The following is a 13,535-nucleotide window of genomic DNA, read 5'->3' as shown; positions in this document are numbered from 1 at the left end:
ATGTGGCGATCTTCTAGGCAGAAGAGGGAAAGGGACCATCTCTGTTAGTCTCCTTCTTCATAATAAGGACTGTCCCCTCCTTGGGGGAAGGACTGCTCCTCCAAGTATGGGCTATAGGGGTTTGTATGGGTACTGCTATGGGCTCTTCTGCCTGGGTGTCCTCTGAATCTGCTGCCTGTCTGCCTTCCCCCAGCACCTTCTCCCCAGTCCTGGCTGCCTGGCTGGACTAGTTCCTGGAGGGTTTCTGCTAGTGGGCCAAGCAGACCTGAACATGCTAGTTTGGACCTGCCGCTCTGCCCAGATGCTCTTGCCTAGCTGGACCCCATGGAGGCAGAGCCAGAGGGCCAGGAGACCTAGCCAGATGACAGTGAGGGGGATGGCCAAGTAAGACAGGAGCAAAGAGTGACCTCAGCCCATGACTCTGGTGAACTGCAGTCTGGGGACACATCTTAGGATATGCTTCTGGGGTTGGTCTGGGTTTCTCCTCAAGGCAATGGGGGTGTTTTCTGTTTTGGGGAAGTCACATGGTAAGGTGATCATATGGGTTAAACAGTCCTCTGCCTGCAGCTCAAGTCAGCTTTAAGGCCAGTTCTAGAGCTAACGACAGCTGTGTCGTCAGCACAACCTCCAGCACCAGCTCCAGAACCAGGTGTAGACCCAGAGCTGCCTCTGGGTTCCATTCCAGAGCCACTTACAGAGTTAAAACCAGCTCTGCAAACAGCTCCAGCTTCAGTACCAGAACCAGTTCCAGAATGAGAGTAAGCTCCAGCTCCAGCACCAACTGCAGAACTAGCTCCAGCTACAGCTCCAGAACCAGTTCTGTGCTAGCACAGCATCAGTCTAGCACCAGCTTCAGAGCTGAGTCCCATCCCAGAGCTATCCAGCTCCAGAGCTAGCATGAGCACAAGCTACCAGAATAGAGAAAGCTCCACTGCCATCTCTACCATAGCTCCAGAGCTAGCTCCAGCTTCAGCACAAATATTAAAGTGAAATTCAGTTCTAACATCAGCTCCAAGTGTCCCGACAGCTCTATTGCCAGCTTCAAAATTAAAAAGCGTCAAAGCCAGATCCAGAGCCTGGCACTATATGCAGTGCCAGACAGAGAGATGGAGTCAACTGCCGCACCAGCTCTTGCCTCAGCTCTCAAGTTAGAGCAGCACTGGCACCAGCTCCAGGCTAGCTCTGGAGCGAGGGTCATCACCATCTTTGAAGCCACAAAAGATGCCAACTCCAACATCAGGTCTGGCACTGACAGAGATGCAGAGACAGAGACTGCAACGCCACCAGCTCCTGTGCTGGCTCCAGAAAGGGCTCTTAGTCTAGAACTAGTTCCAGAGCTAGAAACAGTGCCAGATTCTGAGTAAGAGCTAACTCCACCACAAGCCTAGAACTAGTTCCCACCAGACACCAGAATAACCATCCCTTCCCTGTTGCTCCCTTGGGGCCCTTGGTGGATAACATTCACACTGCAGCTCAAGTGGGATGCTGGGGAATAAAATTCACCTGTGGGTGTGAGCAGGCGTGGCTCCCCAGTGCCCTATGGGCAGAGGAGTGGGTGGTAGGTTCCAGGGCTAGGAGAAGGACTGTGAGCCTCCCCCGTGTCCCTGGGTGCCCAGTTCACTCCAAAGCCATCTTATCAGGCCTGGACAATGATGATGGCCCCACTGCCAAGTGAAGACCCAAAGCTCTAATGAGGGTGGTCGTCTTTCAAGACTCTGGCTGGATTTGGAGTCTAATGCTCGGCCACATTCTGAACCACTCCAGCTCCTTGATCTCCTGAGTCCCTAAGCCACTTTACTAGAAGGACCACCACGGGTCTTCAACACAGTAGGACATCCCTGGAGGAGTCCAAAAGACACTTTCTGATCATGCGGAATGCTTCAGGTGACCTGTTTCACACACCCAACTTGTAGAGGAGGAAATAGATCTTCTCTCCTGTAGTCCATCCACATGAGGGTTGGGCACAGGCCCTATCCTCTCCAGGATGCTTCACCAATGGCCCTGACCCAGGCAGGCCCCATGGTGTGTCAGCCTGGCATTTTTCCCCTCCTTTCCCTCTGGGCCTGGGCATCCTGCTACTAGGCTTGCAGAGCTGTCTTCAACCTTTCTCCTCCACCCTTGCCACCTCCAGCGTCTGCTCCTCCTCAGGTCCCCACCCATGATCCCCACCTGGAAGTCTCTGCGTGTGAGGGCTGGGGGTGGGAGGATGCCCAGAGGAACAGAGATTACAGCGGAGATCCATCATATTCCTGGGAGATTTCATTCTCAAAACATAGCCTGTGGGAAGAGTTGAGTGATCATAGTAGGTTGAAATATAGAACCAGTGGTCTTGTGTCAGAGACAAGGGTGAAGTGTGCTGACCCAGACCAGGCAATACGGAGTGGGCTTCTGGGCTGGAGTAGAGCTGCAGTTTCTGAGGGTCTGTGTTCAGGTTGGAGTGTGGGTTTAGTGCTGAGGGTTCAGAGTTGGAGCAGAATTGCGAGATCATATATTAAATCTATATTTAGCTTTTGGACAAAACTGCTGGACTCTTTCACAGCAACTGAGATGTTTTACATTCTCATTAGTGATATTCTAGGGTTCCAGTTTCTTCACATTCACCAACTCATGTCCATTGTTTTTATAATAGCGCTTCTGATGGATGTGAGGAGACATAGGCTGTGGTCTTGATTGGCAATCCCTTGAAGGGCTGTCCACTGCGACCCAGCCATCTTGCCACCTATCACCCTACTCTATTCACCTGTCCCATCTGCTCTTGGTCACTGTTCCCCTCAGGATCTCTGATGTCTCCTTTTCCAGAATGTCCTATAGAGGGAAGCGCAAGCATATAATCCACTCAGCTTGGTTGCTTTCATGTAATCATATGCATTAAGATCCATCTGTGTTCTTGCATGGACATGAGAGATCATTCCTTCATACTGCTGACTAGTATTCCATTCATGGGTGCTTACATGTACCTCACGAGGCTATTAATTCACCTTTTGGAGGATACCCTGACTTTATTTTTTTTAATTTTTATTTATTTTTAAAATTTCTCTTCAGTGTTCCAGACTTCATTGTTTATACACCACACCCAGTGCTCCATGCAATACTTGCCCTCCATAATACCTACCACCAAGTTCACCCAACCTCCTACCTCCCACCCATCCAAAACCCTCAGTTTGTTTTTCAGAATCCACAGTCTTGTATGGTTCATCTCCCCTTCCAATTTCCCCCAACTCCCTTCTCCTCTCCATCTCCCCATGTCCTGCATGTTGTTTGTTATGCTCCACAAATAAGTGAAACCATATGATAATTGACTTTCTCTGCTTGACTTATTTCACTCAGCATAATCTCTTCCAGTCCTGTCCATGTTGATACAAAGTTGAGTATTCATCCTTTCTGATGGAGGCATAATACTCCATAGTGTATATGGACCACATATTCCTTATCCATTCATCCATTGAAGGGCATCTGGTTTTTTTCCACAGTTTGGCGACCGTGGCCATTGCTGCTATAAACACTGGGGTACAGATGGCCCTTCTTTTCACAACATCTGTATCTTTGGGGTAAATACCCAGTAGTGCAATTGCAGGGTCATAGGGAAGCTCTATTTTAATTTCTTGAGGAATCTCCACACTGTTCTCCAAAGTGTGCACCAACCTGCACTCCCACCAACAGTACAAGAAGGATCCCCTTTCTCCACATCCCCTCCAACACTTGTTGTTTCCCGTCTTGCTAATTTTTGGCCATTCTAAGTGGTGTAAGGTGGTATCTCAATGTGGTTTTAATTTGAATCTCCCTGAGGGCTAATGATGATGAACATTTTTTCATGTGTCTGATTTGTATGTCTTCATTGGAGAACTGTCTGTTCAAGTCTTCTGTCCATTTTTTGACATGAGTATCTGTTTTGTGTGTGTTGAGTTTGAGAAGTTCTTTATAGATCCTGGATATCAACCTTTTGTCTGTACTGTCATTTGTGAATATCTTCTCCCATTCCATGGGTTGCCTCTTTGTTTTGTTGACTGTTTCCTTTGCTGTGCAGAAGCTTTTGATCTTGATGAAGTCCCAAAAGATCATTTCGCTTTTGTTTCCTTTGCCTTTGGAGAAATATCTTGAAAGAAGTTGCTGTGGCTTATGTTGAAGAGGTTACTGGCTATGTTCTCCTCTAGGATTCTGATGGATTGCTGTCTCATGTTGAGGTCTTTTGTGGATAATCTTTTTAATGTACTGTTGGATCCTAGCAGCTAGGATATTGTTGAGAATCTTAGCATCCATATTCATCAGGGATATTGGTCTGAAGTTCTCTTATTTGGTGGGGCCTTTGTCTGGTTTGGGGACTCAGGGTAATGCTGGCTTCATAGAAAGAGTCTGGAAGTTTTCCTTCTGCTTCAATTTTTTGAAACAGCTTCAGGAGAATAGGTGATATTTCTTCTTTGAAAGTTTGGTAGAATTACCCAGGGATCCATCAGGTCCTAAGCTCTTGTTTTTTGGGAGGTTTCTGATCACTGCTTCAATCTTGTTACTAGATATTGGTCTATTCAGGTTGTCAATTTCTTCCTGATTCACTCTTGGAAGTTTATAGTTTTCCAGGAAAGCATCCATTTTATCTAGGTTGCTTAACTTATTGACATATAACTGTTGATAATAATTTCTGATGATTGTTTCTATTTTACTGGTGTTAACTGTGATCTCTCCCTTTTCATTCATAATTTTATTAATTTGGGTCCTCTCTCTTTCCTTTTGGATTAGTTTGGCCAGTGGTTTATTGATCTTATTGACTCTTTCAAAAAGCCAACTTCTAGTTTCATTGATGTGCTCTACTGTATCTTTAGGTTCTATCTGATTGATCTCTGCTCCAATCTTGATTATTTCCCTTCTTGTGTGTGGAGTTGGCTTAATTTTTAGTTGTTTCTCCCATTCTTTAAGGCGTAAAGACAGCTGGTGTATTCTGGATTTTTTCAATTTTTTTGAGGGAGGCTTAGATGGCTATGTATTTCCCCCTTAGGACCGCCTTTGCTGTATCCCATCGGTTTTGGACTGAAGTGTCTTCATTCTCATAGGTTTCCATGAATTGTTTAAGTTCTCTTTAATCTCCTGGTTGATCCAAGCATTCTTAAGCAAGGTGGTCTTTAGTTTCCAGGTGTTTGAATTTCTTCCAAATTTTTCTTGTGGTTCAGCTCCAGTTTCAAATTCTGATCTGAGAATGTGCAGGGAATAATCTCAGTCTTTTGGTATCAGTTTAATCCTGATTTGTGATGCAGTATGTGGTCTATTCTGGAGAAGGTTCCATGTTCACTTGAGAAGAACCAGTATTCTGTTGTTTTAGGGTGGAATGTTCTATATATATCTATATCCATCTGGTCCAATGTGTCATTCAATGCTCTTGTTTCTTTACTGATTTTCTGCTTGGATGATCTGTCTATTACTGAGAGAGGTGTGTTAAGATCCCCTACTCTTAATGTATTCATATCAATATGACTCTTTATCTTGATTAACAGTTTTTTAATGTAATTGGCTGCTCCCATATTGGGGGCATAATTTACAATTGTTAGATCTTCTTGGTGGGTAGATCCTTTAAGAATGATGTAGTGTAAAAAACAGAGGGGAGACAAGCTGGCGGGGAAGTAGGAGGAGGCGCCCTTCAACCTGTACCCTAAAGTGAGCTGATTACCTTCCAAAGAACTCCGATCACCCACAAAATCAGCCTGAGATAAGAATTATACACATCTGGATCTCTACAGGGGCAGAAAACACCAGTGTGCAGGTAAAGCAGAGTGGGAACGTCGGACTGATATCAGAAGATAAAGAAAAGGGGGAGGGAGTCACCAGTGGTGACCGATTGGAAAGCCATACCCCTAATATGAGAGTGCCCTGTGTCTGGGGACCAGTATTAACTTGGTGACTGGTTGAAAGCACTCAAAAAGAGCAAAGGATCCCGGGGGGAGGGGACAGAAATTGTGGGAATCTGAGAGGCTAGGGACAGGGACTTAATTCCCTGGACCCAGGACAGCCTCCCCTGGCGCTGAGCCAGAGACAGCACAGTGGAGAAACCAGGTCTATGTCCCTGAGCCGCCAGTGTGCCTGAGAACACATGGGGTCTGCCTCCCATGAGGGGCTGGGAGCCTCGCCAGAGGGCAGAACACTGAGCCATGTTACAGAGCCTGAGATGTGCGCACCCCTCACCCTCCCCTGGGAGAGGTGTGTGAAGGCCCAGCCCAGCGCTCTTAGGCCCCTCCCCCAGAAAACCAACCAGGAAAGAAAAAAAAAAAAAAAAGACGACAAGAGAACAACCGCCACTACTTAATAGGACAACTTTTATTTTTAATTCGTTCCCACTATTCTGGCTCATTTTTTTATATAGATAATTTTTTAACCTATTTACCATCACAGTGAGATGTCCAGTACATCAAATTCCACAATAACTTTCTAACATGAACTTTTTGATACATACACCTGTGTTTTTCTTTTGCATTTCTATTTCTTAAATTTTTTTTAAATTTTAGTATAGTTCTGTCTAGTTATTCCTTTTTTATTTTTATTTTCTAATATTCATATAGAGTTAAAATTCTCTTTCCCCAATCAATGCCACCGCTATAGGTAAACCAATTCCTAATTCCCCCTTTTTTTAAATTAAATTTATTTATTTTCAGAAAAACAGTATTCATTATTTTTTCATCACACCCAGTGCTCCATGCAATCCGTGCCCTGTATAATACCCACCTCCTGGTGCCCCATCCTCCCAAACCCCCACCACTTCAAACCCATCAGATTGTTTTTCAGAGTCCATAGTCTCTCATGATTCACCTCCCCTTCCAAGTTACCCCAACTCCCTTCTCCTCTCTAACACCCCTTGTCCTCCATGCTATTTGTTATGCTCCACAAATAAGTGAAACCATATGATAATTGACTCTCTCTGCTTGGCTTATTTCACTCAGCATAATCTCTTCCAGTCCCGTCCATGTTGCTACAAAAGTTGGGTATTCATCCTTTCGGATAGAGTCATAATACTCTATAGTGTATATGGACCACATCTTCCTTATCCATTCATCCGTTGAAGGTCATCTTGGTTCTTTCCATAGTTTGGCGACCGTGGCCATTGCTGCTATAAACATTGGGGTGCAGATGGACCTTCTTTTCACTACATCTGTATCTTTGGGGTAAACACCCCAGGAGTGCAATGGCAGGGTCATATGTCAGTTCTATTTTTTAATTTCTTGAGGAATCTCCACACTGTTCTCCAAAGAGGCTGCACCAACTTGCATTCCCACCAACAGTGTAAGAGGGTTCCCCTTTCTCCACATCCTCTCCAACGCATGTTGTTTCCTGTTTTTGTTAATTTTGGCCATTCTAACTGGTGTAAGGTGATATCTCAATATGGTTTTAATATGAATCTCCCTGAGGGCTAATAATGATGAACATTTTTTCATGTGTCTAATAGCCATTTGTATGTCTTGATTGGAGAAGTGTCTGTTCATATCTTCTGCCCATTTTTTGATATGTTTGCCTGTTTCATGTGTGTTGAGGAGTTCATTATAGATCCTGGATATCAACCTTTTGTCTGTACTGTCATTTGCAAATATCTTCTCCCATTCCGTGGGTTGCCTCTTTGTTTTTTTGACTGTTTCCCTTGCTGTGCAGAAGCTTTTGATTTTGATGAAGTCCCAAAAGTTTATTTTTGCTTTTGTTTCCTTTGCCTTTGGAGGCATATCTTGAAAGAAGTTGCTGTGGCTGATATCGAAGAGATTACTGCGTATGTTCTCCTCTAGGATTCTGATGGATTCCTATATCACGCTGAGGTCGTTTATCGATTTTGAGTTTATCTTTGTGTATGGTGTAAGAGAATGGTTGAGTTTTTATTCTTCTACATATAGCTGTCCTGTTTTCCCAGCACCGTGTATTGAAGAAACTGTCTTTTTTCCACTGTATATTTTTTCCTGTTTTGTCGAAAATTATTAGACGATAGAGTTGAGGGTCAATATCTGGGCTCTCTACTCTGTTCCACTGGTCTATGTGTCTGTTTTTATGCCAGCACCATGCTGTCTTGGTGATTACGGCTTTGTAGTAAAGACTGAAATCAGGTAACGTGAAGCCCCCAGCTTTATTTTTGTTTTTCAACATTTCCTTAGCGATTTGGGGTCTCTTCTGATTCCATACAAATTTTAGGATTATTTGCTCCAGCTCTTTGAAGAATACTGGTAGAATTTTGATCGGAATGGCATTAAAAGTATACATTGCTCTAGACAGTATAGACATTTTAACAATGTTTATTCTTCTGATCCAAGAGCATGGAATGGTCTCCCTTCTTTTTGTGTCTTCTTCAATTTCTTTCATGAGTGTTCTGTAGTTCCTCAAGTAGAGATCCCTTACACCTTTGGTTAGGTTTATTCCCAGGTATCTTATGTTCTTGGTGCTATAGTAAATGGAATCGATTCTCTAATTTCCCTTTCTGTATTTTCATTGTTAGTGTATAAGAAAGCCACTGATTTCTGCACATTGACTTTGTATCCTGCCACATTGCTGAATTGCTGTATGAGTTCTAGTAGTTTGGGGGTGGAGTCTTTTGGGTTTTCCATCTAAAGAATCATGTTATCTGCAAAGAGAGAGAGTTTGACTTCTTCATTGCCAATTTGGATACCCTTTATTTCTCTTTGTTGTCTGATTGCTGTTGCTAGGAATTATAATACTATGTTGAACAAGAGTGGTGAAAGTGGCCATCCTTGTCGTGTTCCTGATCTCAACGGGAAGGCTGCAAGCTTTTTCCCATTGAGGATGATATTTGCTGTGGGTCTTTCATAGACAGATTTGATGAGGTTCAGGAATGTTCCCTCTATCCCTATACTTTGAAGCGTTTTAATCAGGAACGGATGCTGGATTTTGTCAAAATGCTTTTTTCTGCATTGATTAAGAGGACCGTGTGGTTCTTTTTTCTCATATTAATTTGCTGTATCACATTGATTGATTTGCGAATGTTGAACATCCTTGTAGCCCAGGGATGAATCCCACCTGATCATGGTGGATAATCTTTTTAATGTACTCTTGGATCCTGTTGGCTAGGATCTTGTTGAGAATCTTAGCGTCTGTATTCATCAGTGATATTGGTCTGAAATTCTCCTTTTTGGTAGGGTCTTTGCCTGGTTTGGGGATCAAGGTAATGCTGGCTTCATAGGAAGAGTCTGGAAGTTTTCCTTCTGCTTCAATTTTTTTGAAAACACCTTTAGGAGAACAGATATTATTTCTTCTTTGAAAGTTTGGTAGAATTCCCCAGGGAATCTGTCAGGTCCTGGGCTCTTGTTTTTTTGGGAGGTTTTTGATCACTGCTTCAATCTCGTTACTAGATATTGGCCTATTCAGGTTGTCAATTTTTTCATGGTTCAATTTTGGGAGTTTATAGTTAACCAGGAATGCATCCATATCATCTAGGTTTCTTAGCTATTGGCATATAACTGTTGATAACTTCTGATGATTGTTTCTACTTCCTTGGTGTTAGTTGTGATCTCTCCCTTTTCATTCATAATTTTATGAATTTGAGCTTTCTCTCTTTTCCTTTGGATTAGTGTGGCCAATGGTTTATCGATCTTATTGATTCTTTCAAAAAACCAGCTTCTAATTTCGTTGATACGTTCTACTGTATCTCTAGTTTCTACCTCTTTGATCTCAGCTCTAATCTTGATTATTTCCCTTCTTATGTGTGGAGTTGGTTTGATTTGTTGTTGATTCTCCAGTTCTTTAAGGTGTAGAGACAGCTGGTATATTCTGGATTTTTCAATTTTTTTTGAGGGAGGCTTGGATGGCTATGTATTTCCCGCTTAGGACCGCCTTTGCTGTATCCCATAGGTTTTGGACCGAAGTGTCTTCATTCTCATTGGTTTCCATGAATTGTTTCAGTTCTTCTTTGATCTCCTGGTTGATCCAAGCATTCTTAAGCAAGGTGGTCTTTAGCTTCCAGGTGTTTGAGTTCCTTCTGAACTTTTCCTTGTGATTGAGCTCCAGTTTCAAAGCATTGTGATCTGAGAATGTGCAGGGAATAATCTCAGTCTTTTGGTATCAGTTGAGTCCTGATTTGTGACCCAGTATGTGGTCTATTCTGGAGAAGGTTCCGTGTGCACTTGAGAAGAATAAGTATTCTGTTGTTTTAGGGTAGAATGTTCTGTATATATCTATGAGGTCTATCTGGTCCAATGTGTCATTCAATGCTCTTTTTTCTTTATTGGTTTTCTTCGATGATCTGTCTATTCCTGAGAGAGGCGTGTTAAGGTCTCCTACTATTAGTGTATTCATATTAACCTGAATCTTTATCTTGATTAACATTTTTCTTAGTAATTGGCTGCTCCCATATTGGGGGCATAGGTATTTATTTATTTATTTATTTATTAAAAAATTCATTTTTAATTTATTTTTGGCATAACAGTATTCATTATTTTTTCACCACAGCCAGTGCTGCATGCAAACTCTGCCCTCTATAATACCCACCACCTGGTACCCCAACTCCCACCCACCCACCAATTCAAACCTCTCATATTGTTTTTTAGAGTCCATAGTCTCTCATGGTTTACCTCCCCTTCCAATTTCCCCCAACTCTCTTCTTCTTTCTAACTCCCCATTTCATCCATGCTATTTGTTTGGGGGCATAGATATTTATAATTGTTAGATCATCTTGGTGAATAGTCCCTTTAAGAATGATATAGTGTCCTTCTGTATCTCTGACTACAGTCTTAATTTGAAACCTAATTTGTCTGATATGAGAATCACTACCCCGGCCTTCTTTTGAGGCTTATTGGCATGAAAGATGCTTCTCCATCCCTTCACTTTCAGTCTGGGTGTATCTTTAGATTCAAAATGGGTCTCTTGTAGACAACATATGGATGGGTCCTGTCATTTTATCCAATCTCCAACCCTCTGCTGTTTTATGGGAGTATTTAGGCCATTCACATTGAGAGTGATTATTGATAAATACCTTTTTATTGACATCGTGTTACCTTTGAAGTCTTTCTTTCTGTAGATTATCTCTATATTTTTGTTCATTGCTATTTTTAGGATTTTTCCTCTTTTACAGAACCCCCCTTAATATTTACTGCAGTGTTGGCTTGGTGGTTGCACAGTCTTTTAAACCTTGCCGGTCTTGGAAACTTTTTATCTCTCCATCCATTTTGAATGTCAGTCTTGCTGGATAAAGTATTCTTGAATGCATGTCCTTCTCATTCAGTGCCCGGAAAATATCTTGCCAGCCCTTCTGGCTTGCCAGGTCTCTGTGGACAGGTCTGACATTATTCTGATGGGCTTTCCTCTGTAAGTAAGGAGTCCCTTTGTCCTAGCAGCTTTCAAGAGATTATATTTACAATTATGATTTCTCAATTTGACTATCAGGTGCCTTGATGTTTTTCTAGAATCCAAAATCTTGGGTGGAGACCGTTCGGCCTCTAATACATGAACGCTGGGTCCATTCGCGAGATTGGGAAAATTTTCATGAAGAACTTGTTCCACTATATCTTCTAGTCTTCTTTCTTTCTCCTCCCCTTCAAGGATTCCAATAATTCTGAAGTTGGAACGTTTCATGGCATCATTTATTTCCCTGATTCTGTTTTCATGGTTTCTAAGCTGTTTGTTCCAGGCTTCCTCCTGATCCTTTCTCTCTATCTGTTTGTCCTCCAGATCACTAATTCTATCTTCTGTCTCAGTTACCCTAGCTTTGAGAGAATTTATATTAAATTGGAACTCATTGAGAGCATTGTCTACCTCCTCCCTGGTAGCTTTAAGCTCCGCCCTAACATTGTGAACATCATCTCTCATCACTTTCAGCTCGGCCCTAATCAATTCCATTTGGTCATCCATGGCTTTATTCAACCTAGCTATTGCTTGGATAATTGCTAGCCTGAATTCTCTTTCTGACATATTGTCTATGTTGATACCCCTTAGCTCTGTTTCAGAAGGCCCATCCTCTGTATTTTCTTCTGTTAGGCATTCCTCCTCCTAGTCATTTTGGTGAGAGTTGGCTGAATGGATGTAGCTGGATGTATCGACCGTGGTGTAGTCAAGGTGTACCCTGGAATGCTTCTAAGCAATCAGGATTCCCCACCCAAATGAGAGAAAAAAGAAAAAAAATAAAAAAAGAAAGAGAGAGAGAGAGAGAGAGACAGGAAAGAAAGGGAAGATGAAAGAGAAGGTTCAGCTGCTCAAATGGGCCTCAAGGTAAGATTTATGCAGTATACAACCAAAAATGGAAAATCAAAAAGACTGATAAAAGTATATGACTAGAGAAAAAAATATATATATAAGCAATAAAGAAAGAATCTCCTCAAAAAGAACCCCGAGTCTCAGATTTATATACTATCATGACAAACACAAAAACACAGAAACACTGGTGGAAGAAAGATGGTAGAGTGGTTATAAATTCTCAGTTATAAATTCTCACTCCCAAAATTGAACCATGAAAAAATTGACAACCTGAAGAGGCCAATATCTAGTAACGAGATTGAAGCAGTGATCAAAAACCTCCCAAAAAAACAAGAGCCCAGGACCTGACAGATTCCCTGGGGAATTCTACCAAACTTTCAAAGAAGAAATAATATCTGTTCTCCTAAAGGTGTTTCAAAAAATTGAAGCAGAAGGAAAACTTCCAGACTCTTCCTATGAAGCCAGCATTACCTTGATCCCCAAACCAGGCAAAGACCCTACCAAAAAGGAGAATTTCAGACCAATATCACTGATGAATACAGACGCTAAGATTCTCAACAAGATCCTAGCCAACAGGATCCAAGAGTACATTAAAAAGATTATCCACCATGATCAGGTGGGATTCATCCCTGGGCTACAAGGATGTTCAACATTCGCAAATCAATCAATGTGATACAGCAAATTAATATGAGAAAAAAAAGAACCACACGGTCCTCTTAATCAATGCAGAAAAAGCATTTGACAAAATCCAGCATCCGTTCCTGATTAAAACGCTTCAAAGTATAGGGATAGAGGGAACATTCCTGAACCTCATCAAATCTGTCTATGAAAGACCCACAGCAAATATCATCCTCAATGGGAAAAAAAGCTTGCAGCCTTCCCGTTGAGATCAGGAACACGACAAGGATGGCCACTTTCACCACTCTTGTTCAACATAGTATTATAATTCCTAGCAACAGCAATCAGACAACAAAGAGAAATAAAGGGTATCCAAATTGGCAATGAAGAAGTCAAACTCTCTCTCTTTGCAGATAACATGATTCTTTAGATGGAAAACCCAAAAGACTCCACCCCCAAACTACTAGAACTCATACAGCAATTCAGCAATGTGGCAGGATACAAAGTCAATGTGCAGAAATCAGTGGCTTTCTTATACACTAACAATGAAAATACAGAAAGGGAAATTAGAGAATCGATTCCATTTACTATAGCACCAAGAACATAAGATACCTGGGAATAAACCTAACCAAAGGTGTAAGGGATCTCTACTTGAGGAACTACAGAACACTCATGAAAGAAATTGAAGAAGACACAAAAAGAAGGGAGACCATTCCATGCTCTTGGATCAGAAGAATAAACATTGTTAAAATGTCTATACTGTC

This window comes from Mustela putorius, unplaced genomic scaffold (genome assembly GCF_011764305.1).
Source record: "Mustela putorius furo isolate JIRA1106 unplaced genomic scaffold, ASM1176430v1.1 tig00001009_pilon_pilon_pilon, whole genome shotgun sequence".
Taxonomy (NCBI): Eukaryota; Metazoa; Chordata; class Mammalia; order Carnivora; family Mustelidae; genus Mustela; species Mustela putorius.
Note: the sequence above shows the minus strand (reverse complement) of the source record.